Raw genomic sequence first — 12,962 nt, 5'->3', positions numbered from 1 at the left:
AGAAGTCATGGATGACCCATCCCTGGAGGAGTTCCAGGCCAGGTTAGATGAGGCTTTGGGCAGCCTCATCTAGCAGAAGGTGTCCCTGCTCAGGGCAGGGGGGTTGGAGCAGGATGATTCTATGATTCCATGATTTAGCCCACTGAAATTTTCTTGTATCTCTCACAAATGTTATTATAAAGTGCAAAATACCACCCCAAAACCAGATAAAACATGTACCTGAATTTGCACCTCTAAGAAGGATTTTCAGTCCTTGACTTCTTTTTCCTCACCTGGAGGTACAAGTGACCCAAAATGAGTGGCAGACAGGTACTCCCATCCTTCTCCCACAAGGCTGTCTGCAGAGCTTTCAGATGGGCCAAGCCAGAAATGCTGCAACTCTGACAAGACTGTGGCATGAGATCTTCCTCATGGGGCACTACTAAAACCAGAAACAGTCGCCCATAGCAAAGCTGCAAGCATGAAAGTGCATCAGCTCTCATAAACTGTCATAACAGGACTTACCCTGATTGTACCAAGAATTCAATCGACCCAGCTTGACTGTTAACTTTGACGAGCATCATTGCAGGGAAGAAACAGCTGCATCTCCTGTCAGGTACAGCTCCTCCTTGCAAAGCAATCTGCTGGCACAACTTGGTACTGTAACATTTCATTCCTTGCCTCGCCTGCACATCTTCCTTTTCAGAGAGCTGCAGATACACCAAGTAAATCAAAGGTATAAGAATTTATGAAACCCAAAGCAGCACTGGATTTTTTGGAATGACATCATGATTGTATATGGGCACTAATAAAAGGCAAAGGTTCCCTGAAGCCGCAGGCTATAAAGTGTAGTAGAGCAATATGATTAAGACAGAGTTAAGCCATATTAAACTCGGAAGAAAAAGGCATTCCGTAGTGACATGTTAATAGATCCCAGGAAGGATTTGTTAATGGACTGAAAACTGAGAAGGTCTTTGTAGGCAGCATTAAGGAAAAAGAAAATCCCTATTTATGGGTGAGATTCGCTGATGAGTGAGGTGGACAAGGCAAGAGCACTGGGTAACCCAGGGCTGCCCAGCTGGGGTTTGGAGGCAGGGTCACGGGGCTGGTTCTTGTGCACTTCCAGCCCCGGTGCTGCACCACAGGTCTGCACTGCCACACCTGATTTAGCACTTTCTTCCCATCACGACGGGTATATTTGTGAATAAAACCTTATGATTTGGGTCTATGAAGGTGGTTTGGGATGTAGTGATTTCCTGAAGACTTCTTCCAGCGTGTGAATCACAGAGTATGTCATAACATATATCCAAATAATGACGGTTTTTAAATTAAAAGACACCGCAGTTGGGCAATAGGTGAAAATTAAATGTGGTGTTGTCAAAGTCTGAACCTTGTAAGGACACTGAGCCCAGTAAAAAACTTCATCTGGCTGGTATGAGGTACTATAATTTACATTGATAGCCACCTGGAAGCAATCGTACGACAGAGAAAAAATGGCAGTAAAATGTTTGTCTTGGCCTGATCTCACTTTTGTGATCTTCTTTCCAAGCTGACATATTTGAAGCAACAAAAGTGAAAATATTTCAAAGTACCCTTGCCTCTGAAAGGCAGAAAACACTAGAACGAGTAATAGTGTTGACTCTCTAATCATGAAAGGCTAATTTATTCTTGCTGCATTATTATAGAAGTTATCATACATTTTGTAACATGCTGAAAGCAGTGGGGGACCTTTACTTGGCCCTTCTTATATCTTTGGCTCAGCTTTATTTTTCTAATAAGTTACTTTTACCCTCCTGCAATATTAAACAAAACCAGAGCAAAGGCACATAAATCTAGCACCTTTCTTCAAATTAGTTCATAATCTCTCCTGCAAGTGGTCAGCTTTTCATTACCTACCAAGCATTTTTAAAACCAACTTTTATCCCATGGCACTGAATTCCATGAATAAAATTTTTGGGTGATAGTCATATCTAAGAAATTAAAACCTCCTGGTTGATTTCTAGCTTCCATGTCCACAGTCTTAACTCTAGGCTATTTCTTTTCTCTTCTGCCTTGTCTTGAAGCACCTACGCTTCTCAGATTTTCATAACAGTAACTCTAACTTGTGCTTCATTAACCACAAGAAAGTAGCATCATGGAATTTGGAAACGGCTTCAGAGAGGACTGGATGCAAGGGGTAATTGCACAGCTGCTGTTGTCCCATCAAGTAGAATCCTTTTCTGCAAAAGAGGCTATCCTACATGTTCGATGAAGGTGAGTGGTGAATATCAGTTGAGACAAGAACGAAGAAAGCAGCTGCCTGCACCCCAGCACTGGTGCTGCTGTGGTCCAGACCTTCTGTGCTTCTGCTGGGATTTCTGCAAATGGTTTTTATTTCAGACCTGAGGCTGGAAGGTACCACGGCCCAGCAGGATGCCAAGGAGTATGGAACCCAGCTGATGCATCAGTCACCTCTCATGCACAGACCAGGCCCAACAAAAGGTTCCCCTCCTGCCCTCACGGCCAAGTGTTTTCCATTTGGGAGCCAAAAACCAGGCTGAGCCCAGGTGATGCAGGCTTCTGTCAGGTAATTGCAGCCAGGTGTTTGCATTTAGGAGCTCAGGCTCATAAGAGGTACCAGAGTGAAAATCGCTTGGTTCAGTCTGTGAGCATCAGCAGTTGCAGCCTGGAAGCTAGGAGGAAAAACATGCTAGTTCTTGAGGGAGTCCTTCCTGGAAAGAAACTTCCAGAAAGAGGTGGCAAAATGAGAGATGTGGAGTGAGAAGGGAAGAAGCAGGTGGATGGTAGAGGAGGAGCTGCAGCTCTGGGTCCCTAATCTCCTGGAACTGCAAAATGAGTTTGAAGGAAGGACTTAAAATCATGAGACGTTAAGAACATCTTCAATTAAGGAAGAAGATCCCTCCCCAGAGTAGAGGTGGGTGTTTGATCATCTTTAGCAGAAGGCAGGAAGCATTTGTTATGGTTTTTTACAGATATTTCTGACTGGATGTGTCTTGAGGTAGAGAATAAACTAGAGGAGATAGCAGAAGTGTAGCTGAGGAACCACAGTTATTGTAGGGTTTTATATGCTGCAAAGCAATATAATGAGTCCAAAAAAGGAATCTGGTATTGGAGTAAAGGGTCCTTTAAACTAAAAAAAAAGCCCAACAGCATATCTTTCTGGTAACATCCTACATGATAGGAAAATGTCTAAGTGTTGACTTTATCAGGATTTATATGATCTTGATTATTTATTGATTCACAGTTTGCACTATATATATATATAAACATAGTTCTACTTTTTTGTTGTTGTTGTTTACTTCTCATGGTTTTGCTACAGTTGGCACTAAAATTTCAGGTATGTGAGATGGAACTGTCTTAGGGCTTTTTGCTTGTTATATATTAGAGAGATTTCTTTTTTTGAGGTTATTTCCATATTAATAACTACTTAGCATTTTCTTCTGGCTTTTGTTTTCCCCAAGGAAATTATACCCTTTCTTTCCTTGTGGGTGGTGGGGAGTGACACAGTTTTAGAGTAGGGAGGGCTGTTATTATTTTTACATCAGTATATATTTCTTCAGTGAGAACAGTTCTTCTTCCTAAAATATCTAGTTTCTGTTTAAACTCAGTAAATCATAAAATCATGTATTTATCATTCCTTTTTATTTTTTTTAAAGGCATGATAGAGAGGAAAGCCATTTAGCAAATCAGGTATGAAACTAAGATCTATGTTTTAAGAGCTGCAGGGGAGTTGGAAGAAAATTGGCTCTTGTGATGAAGCGTTATTCAGTCCATCACACGTGTGAAGTCCAATTTTGCCCCTGAGGTGAAGAAATAGTATTCTTTTCCCCTTCTATGTAACCTTGGAACCTGCAGGATTTTCCTTGCGTGCATTACTGTACCACTTAGCAGTGCCTCTGACACATATAGTGATTTTGGATATGCTAAGCATGGTGGGGGCAATACATGTGTCTATTTGCAGAGCTAGGAAGGTAAGGGTAGGAGGAATAGAACAGGACAGTTATCTGGTCCTGTCTCCTCCATGCAGCTGCTCTTGACAATGGCAGAATGGGGGCTTTATTGTTTGTTTTACTCTGGACCTCTATCAATTTTTGCTTCTCTTGATAAAGCTTAATAAAAATCAGTGGTGTTTGAGTTAAATACTCTGCAGGCGTGGACTAGTCCAGATGTCCTGAGCATTGTGCAAGGCGTGTTTTAAGTATTAGGGAGTAATCAACACTTTTGTGTCACCACAGTATGACCTGTGCTTTAGGTTTTTGTGGTTAGGACTACCTCATGCTCCTTAGCAGTGATTCAAAAGTAGAGTAAATTAGCCATTAAATTAAAAATTGAGAGACTAAGTAAGATATAGTTATTCGAATGGGTGTATTGTTCTAAATATTTAATAAATATATCCCAAGAGGCAGAAATGGGTGTGTGATAGGCACTTTCCTGGGCAGAGCTTCAGCAAACAATCTTTTCAGTATCCTGGAAGAAATGAGCAGTTTTGGAGGACATGCAGAGCAAGAGGAGAGGGGATGTGCTGCACAACAACTCTTCAGTATTTCCCTCCTTTCATGTACAGCTTATTACCTTTAGTGTCACTGTGATGTGTGAGAGTGACTGTGAGTGATGTTGATTGTGTGCTGTGGGAAGGATGAAGCTTGAATTCTCCTCTTTGACTTTCCAGCACATCTTTTTGGTACAGAGCAAGATTATTTTCTTGCCTTTTCCTGTTCCTCTTCAGAGCACTCTAAGAATACTAACAACATTCTTGTTCCACTGTGCTTTGCTGAGCACCAGGCTGCAAAATCCAGCTGGCACTTGTACAGAGATTCACATGGAAAACTGTCCTGGTTTCCTCCTCTTAACCCTCTACATCCAGCCAATTAATATTTTAAGATCTAAATTTAAAAATATGCAAGAATATATGCTGTTGTGTGGAGTTCTATAGTTGAGATTGATTTGTTAAGACTGTAGCTTGAAGTCAGAAGGCAAATCTTGTGAAAATACTATTACTTTGCCCTGTAAAAGTGGAAAAGAAAGAAAATCAAAGAATAAGATTTGGATAGAAGGAAGAATTGCCTAGAATATTGTGCAAGTTAAAAAGCCAGGAGGAAGTCGTATGTGTTTCAGACAGACAGATTGGGCAAAGAAGCCTAGCAAAGAAAATCCTTGTAGCAAAGCTATTAAAATGGCATTTTCTTAGAGTGGTGAAACAACTCTGCTTTCCTGCATCTCTCTGCATGAGTTAACTGACCCCAAGCCATTGTTTCCTATGGAAGTGGAATAACTTGATAGTCTGTGCGAGGCAAAATTATTTCAAGTCTTTCAGCATTGCTTCCTGCAACCAAAAAAGTAAACACAGACATCAGCATGTAAACAGGATGCTCAGCTGTAAATTAGAGCAAGATGTAGCTTGTTCTACATTCAGCTTTTCCAAAAATAATTCTGCTTTAGTAAATAAGACATTCTGTATGTGTATCCTACTTTAACACATTTCAGATTGCTGTCAACAAACTGTAGGATTTTAGTAGAAGGTGTTTGCTAAATAACAAGTAAGGCAAACAGGATTTAGCAAATCAGACCTTCTCTGTTTTTGTTGCTAAACTTTTGTATGGAATATGCTTTTTCTGTATTTGGATAAATGTTACTAGGGATTTACTGTTCTATTTGTGAATGCGGCTGCTCTTATAGAGCAGTCTTATGGTTGAGATACCGGGATAAACAGGAAGCGGGTGTTCTAGTTCTAGCACTGCATTACTGGGTTTTTTGCTTAAAAACACATTTTGGCAAGTAGGGCTGTTTTTTCTGAATCTGTTTCTTTTTTTTTAATTTTTTTTTTTACACTTGCTGCTGGCAAAGATGTGAGGTCTTTGGGTTTTAGAAAAAAAACTGCTGCAGTTTCTCTTGGAAATCATAATTTGAACACATAGAGCTATGCCTCATAAAATAAACCGTAGGTCCTGTGGTACACGGCAATAACTGAGTACAGGGCAACTGTGATATGTTTGGCTCTATGGGGGATCTGACAACAGCCTTCCTATGCCTTTGAGAAAGTTACCAGGAACATAAAGGCAGGCTCTTCACATGGCAGGAAGCTGAGAGGCAAGAGATGTCAACTGGAAATACAGAGGTTTAGGTTGGATTTAAGGGAAAAAACTTTCTCATCATTAACTGGTTGGCCAGAGAGGTTGTGTAGTGTCTATCTGTGGAGATTCTTCAAAATCCAGTTGGATAAAGCTCTGAGCAACTATGGCAGACAAACAACAATTTTGGATCATAATCCAACCTCCTTATTTTTTTTTATTTTTTCTCCAAACGTGGCAATTGTATAAACTTCCTTTTGGTATGTGGGTATAGTAGCAGGCAAGGCAAGTTATAGTCCAGGAGCCTAAGGGATTTTTTTCCTCTTGCCTTTCCAGTGAATGTGATGTTCTTAACATTATATTTATATATAGCAAGAATATAGTAGAAACACTGCAACATATTGACTTCCTGACTCTTTGAATATCGGATCCATCATAAATAAAATACGTATGAGAGACTGTTCTAATTACTGTTGAAAGGAAAGTTAGATAACTCATTCTTGACAATAAAGGTTAGGAATAGGACAAATGAACTACTTCAATTTTTTTCGTTATCTAGATATGGTGTATTTTGTAATGCACACCACAACTACTGCAGAGGTACAGTGTTTATCAGGAGTGAGTGATGAAGCTTGGAGGGTGTATTCAAAATATGTAAGGCAAGTGTACATAGAGGGGAATGTGCTAATAAAGGCAGTTGCTTGTGGCTTGAACTCTTCCCTCCTCCATGTATAAACACATCATGTTAATGCTACAGCTTTAAGCCTGTCAGCTTACTGTACCTGTTTGCCTCTCCACTATCCTTTAGCTCCAGGTAAAGAAGTGTGAGGAGGCAAAAATCAATGGGCTGTGAAGGCTTGCTTCTCCTTTTCGGATGTGTGTGCATATCACTGCTAATACTATGTATTTAAGAGCTTGCAAGTGGTCAGTCTCAGGGAAGTTAGTAATGATGAGGCCAAATGATCAGGTTCCTTGATACTGATCTACCTTGCTTGGTAACTTGGTGTAATTTGCACCTTGTCTGCAACAATAAATGCAGAACTATCTGAAGAGTGGACGATTTCCCAGTTCTAGAAATTCTACTCTACAAGTCCTACACTTGCCCCTGTAGCAGAGATCTTGGGGATATAAATATCCAGGTGGTGATAATTGCTGAAAGTTGTATCTCAACAGGTTTAATTCATGCTGCAGTTGTTCATTTTGATGCTGGGCATGACTTTGGAGTAGGAAGTGTTTCAAAATGAAAATGCTTGTCCAAGGACCTTTCTCTTTCAATTCTATGAATAAAAGGAGGGAGACCCAAAGGAGCAGCTACTAGCTGTTAATGGTGGTCTACTTAGGTGAATCTATTTTAAGTGACAGACCATTGAGAACAGGGTGGTGCTCTTACCCAGAATACACTGTTTTGAGTAGTCAAGTAGTCTGTAGAATGGTTTTGGCCACATGCCATCTTCATCTAAAGAATCATACTCCAGGCTGCTCAAGAATATTAGACCAGTGGCTAAAAACTGAGCAAGGTGCATGCCAAATGTCTTGTTCTTTGGTACTGAATACTATTCTCTACGTTCTATGGAAAACATTTTTCTAGGTCTGTTCTTAAATGTGATTCTCATATTGGGGGGGGAGGGGGGGGGGGAAGATGAAGAAACAAAAGCTATGTAGTTTTTGGTTACTTCAGTAACAGGTGAGGACCAGAAACCCCCTTTGCTATGTTAACTCAGTTTATAAACATTCTGTATTTCTTGCTTTAAGAGCATTGTTCCTCAGCTGGGCAGGACTCTGGGCATTTCAGTTTATGTACTCAGAAATGATATTATGCACACTTCAGTATGAAAGCTGACATGTAACTTCTAGCTTGAAATGGAGATTTTTGACACTCCAATTCCTGATTCAAGAGTGCTCTGATTACCCGGTAGTATTTAATTAGAGGGAGACTCTCCAGTCAGCACAGTTATGTTCAAGAATATTGCTGCATTTTTTTATCAGTAGTTTTTCCCCACAGTACAGGAAAAAAAATATCAAATGTTGCATTACAGAGAGCCAGTGACACTGTGTGTTCGGTCACATATGTAGGTGATTCGATGGGGGAAGATGCTAATGGGGGCAGTATCATAGAATTGCTTGGTTGGGAGACCTTTGAGATCATTGAGTCCAACTGTACTTGTCCAGTACTAAACCATCTCTCTGAGCACGTAATCTACCTGTCCTTTAAATACCTCCAGGGATGGTGACTCAACCACCTCCTTGGGCAGCCTGTATGAAGACTCAGTTTCAGTGAGTTTTATAACTGTTTGCAACACTTGGTGCTAATGCTCTGTTAAAAGATATCTCCACAAGCAATGAACCTGCAATTAAGTACTGTTACCCATGCCCTGAACATCTTTGGTTACAGTTGCAGCAGCTCTCCCTCAAAGGCAAGGAAGGTCAGGCTGTGTGAACCACAGAAATGTTTTGCTTGGAAGGGACCTTAAATATCATCCTGTTCCAACCCTCCTGCCATGGGCAGGGACACCTCCCACCAGACCAGAATGTTCAAGGTCCCATCCAACTTGGCCCTGAACGTTTCCAAGGAGGTGGCGTCCACACCTTCCCTGGGCAACCTGTGCCAGTGCCTCCCCACCCTCATAGTGAAGAATTTCTTCTTAATGTCTAGTCCAAATCTTCCCCCTTCCAATTTAAAGCCTTCCTCCTCATCCTATCACTACACGCCCTTCTAATAAGTCCCTCCCCAGCTTTCTTATAGGCTCTTTCAGGTACTGGAAGGCTACTAAGATCTCCCTGGAGCCTTCTGTTCTCCAGGCTGAACACCCTCCACTCTCTCTGCCTGCTCTCATAGCAGAGGTACTCCAGCACTCTGATCATCTTTGTAGGCTCCTCTGGACCTATTCTAACAATTCCATATCCTCCTTTTGCTGGGGATTTCAGAACTGGACGCAATACTCCAGGCTGGGTCTCATGAGAGCAGAGCAGGAGAATCTCCTGTCTTGACCTGCTGGCCACATGCTGCTTTTAATGCAGCCCAGGATACAATAGACCTTCTGGGCTGTGAGCACTGATGGCTCATGCCAAGCATCTCATCAATCAGCACCCTCAAATGCTTCTCAGCAGGGCTGCTCTAAATGCCATAGTCTCCCATCCTGTATTGAAACTGGGGAGTGTAGGGCCCAGGTGTAGGGCCTTGCACTTAGCCTTGCTGAACCTCAAACTTGCTGTTTCATCCGAGTTCTAGGTACTATTTGAGAAGGAATGAAGATGTCTGGAGGTAGAGTAAATTATTACTCTAAGACATTTGAAGTGGAAAACAAAATGGACTGTACTCTGTCATTCTTAAAACATGAGGTAAAAACTATAGAGTTGGGCTCTTTTGAATGTTTATGGGCAGCAACAGTGCAAATCTTTGTTGCAGTTAACCTTTTGGCATTCCTCAAAGCCAGGCTAACTGCTAAAATTATAAATACCCACAGCTTCAAGATGGTTGCTGAGGTTATCTTGCTAAGTCTTTATAAAAAATAGAGTAAAAAGAAACAAAAAATATATATAGCTTCTCCTTCCTGAATTCTCCTCTAATTACATTGTTGTTCTAATAGTGATTAGGCCTCCTTATCCCAGCTAGGGATGCTGCTAAACGAAGTTGAAATACCCATCTTGCTGGGATTATCCTTCAGGCACAATTTCAATGACCCATCAGCAAATTTATCTACTTTAACTTGACGTTTGTTGTCCTTGCTGATTTCTACTACTAGTTCTGTAAGAGGCTAATTTTTTCCCTTGGAGTCATGAATAGCATAGAAAAAAAAAAATCTGTCTTTATTCTTAGTAATACATTCTTGATGAGGTCTCCACTCTTTCACTTATGAGTCTTAAATACAGTGAAAAAAACCAACCCAGAACAAACACAACAACAAAACCATAAAAACAAACAACATAAAAAACACTCACTAAGAACCAAATTATTGTTTTGCTCCGTGCTGATTCTCAGTATGGAAGTGAACCAGACCAATGGAGAGCCATTTATTATACAACGGCATCCTCACACCTGTGTTAGTTTGAAGAGGTCTTTTCTTCTACTTAGGTTCCTACCTTTGCAGTCTGCACGTTGTATTTTGCTCAAGCAAAATATAATCATCCTTAGTTTTAAAAGCTTTGGCCACAGAGTAAAACTGTTAATATCCCAGGACAATACCAACTGAAATTAGAATAAATGAAAATACTAAACCACCCCTTCAGCCATCTGATTAGAGGTACTGAAGCAGTGCTGCCTCTTACCTAGTCTTTTCTGGATTTATTCTGCTTCCAAGTACTTCAGCACTTTTTCTCATTTTATTTGGGACAGCATCTCCAGTTACTGCTCAGTACTTCTCCTTTTGCACAGCATATAGCAAAACCCCCAAGATTTTAATATAAAATTGTCGTGTATTTCTCTTAAATAAATCTATAGCTGAGACGGTAATCCTGATTACAAGTAAAGCCTATGCACTGCCAGAACTGGTGAGAAGAGATCAAGTGGGATTCAGAGTCATGTGTTTTCATTTAAATTGCAATCACAGAAGTGTGTTTGAAATTAAAAGGTTTATTAAAATATTCTTTACATTGGCCTGCATTAGGACAAGTAAATTGGGTACAAGCTGTGCTTTAAAGAAAACTGAAGCCCCAGAGAAACAATCCCCCTAATCTATCCAATTTATGCTGCATTGGATTATGTCATTGGTATCACTTTACTTTTCCTATATGCAACAAATGAGTAGCAGTGATAGAAGTAGATATGATTTTGATTAAATTCTGGTGCCCTATTAAGTTTTGCAACCATCTTTTAGGGTTTCTGCTATTTGACTCTTCGTTTTTTTTTTTCTTTTTTATGTATAGCTTGCTTGGGTATGTATCTGGAAAACAGTGAAGAATTCAGCTACTAAATTACAGAACAAACTTCACTGCATAGAATTCATCCCAGCTCATGTGAATGTTTTTTTCAGTAGAGCTATGTTGTGACAGAGTGTTAACACACGTCTTCTGGTCCATGCCAATCATGTGAAGCTACCTTTGAAATTGGTTAGGCTATTCACAGCTGTCTTATTATTGTACCTTACGTAGTGTAGTCTTTTATGTTACTGCAAAGACAATAAAATACACTCAAACGCAGTGTTCCTTTTTTATGCTAACAGGTTAGGTTTAATCACAAGATAAGGTACAGATGTAAATGGAGGCTTCATAAATGTTCTTGTGTAGAGGAATTTTATGTGACAGAACCTGCTTTATTGTATAGCACATATGACTGGGCAGGAAATGCTACGGAAACTGCAAGGAGGGTACAGCACTCAGGGTTTCTCCAGGATTTTTAGATACTTAGATCTGAATTACAGCAGGTTCAGGCCTTCTGACAGCAACAGAACAAGAAATGTACAAACTCGTGCTAGTGTATTTTTGAGTAGGTGCAAGGAAACAATCCTAGGGCAGTGCGATGGGCTAACCCTGCTGCCAATAATGCTTCTGTGTGAATCCGTAAAACCTATGGGGTTCTGGATTGAAAATAGGTATTGACCCGTTATCTTCTTTTGGCTCTGCAGTCAAAGCAAATGATACCAAGGACTTGCAACGCAAGCTATAAGCTAGTCTTCTGCCTATTCTCAGCACTTTTTTCACAGGTCCTGTTGTGTCAATAGGATGCAACTACAGACTCGAGTTGCAGCTTCACAAAAAGTATGCAGAGGCCTGAGTCTGTCTCTGTCACTGCTTCTAGAGTACAGTTTGACTAGATTTATGTTTTTTAACTATATGTATTTTTTTCCCATATAAGTCCCCTGGTGAGTTAAAATTGAAATGTCCTTGATTCTGTTGATTTATATGAAAAGTGTAACACCATTTTATCAGGCTTTGATTTAATTAGGCTGCTTCAGGGAGAGGATTAACATAGCAAGTATAGCCTCTATTTAAGTGTACCCAGTATTGAATAATAGAGGAGTCTGTGCCAAACAAACAGCCGGGCCTTGCATGGAAGAGCTTATATTCTGGTGGCACACACAAAACCACAAAATAAATACAAACAGAACAGCATGTGGCCATTACAGTTGGTATTAAACAGAAATAAATTAAATCCTTCCATTTCTGACTTTTTTTGCAATCAAAGTGGCCCTGAACTATGATAATTTGTTACTGTATCTTTGCATAGACTGTCTCTTGACGCCCTCCCCTTCTAAACATATTCAGAGCAGGAACTATTCAGCAGGCACATTCTCATGACTTGCACCTTCTTTCCTTGTCTCAGAATCTCTTGTGATAATTTTGCTTCTAACTTACAGTATCTCTCCACCACTGATGATCCATATGGTCAGTTTATTCATACAGTTCATTTAATTAGATTATAGAAGAGCACTGCACTGGGCATAGGCTCTAGTGAGTCTCCTCATAGATCACTGGGCAAAACATCCACTCATTAGGACTTTGGAATGTGGTTTTAAGTATTTAAACAGTTATGAAAAATAATCACAAACTACATTAAGGCAGTGCTAGATATCTTCTTCAAAACCTTGAAAACACAAGTGTAAAGAGGTATCTCGAAGCTAGCTAGGCTTTCATTTCACTCAAAAAAATTATAAACTAGATTTCTTCTTATTTATAAGCAACAGTGAAAACATCTGGACAACACTCATTCTTTATTTTCTTACACTTCTGACAGCAAACTTCTTGGGATGAATCCTTCCTACAATGTGTAGGCTTTTTTTGTGTGTGTCTTGTCAGAGATAAGGCGATTGTGTGGAAAAACAATGATGATAGGGATCTGTAATTACTTGTGACTGATGAGCATATCTGACATTGTTTCCTGGTATCCACTGATATGTCTAGGAGGTAAGAGCAGAACAGACAATTTCCTTTGCTGGAACAATATATATCTTCTGTTCAAGATGCTGTTTGCTGTGAAAT

The sequence above is a fragment of the Phaenicophaeus curvirostris genome, chromosome 10, assembly GCF_032191515.1.
Source record: "Phaenicophaeus curvirostris isolate KB17595 chromosome 10, BPBGC_Pcur_1.0, whole genome shotgun sequence".
In the NCBI taxonomy this organism is placed as follows: Eukaryota; Metazoa; Chordata; class Aves; order Cuculiformes; family Cuculidae; genus Phaenicophaeus; species Phaenicophaeus curvirostris.
The sequence above is the reverse complement of the archived record's forward strand: the minus strand, read 5'-3'. Positions refer to the sequence as shown.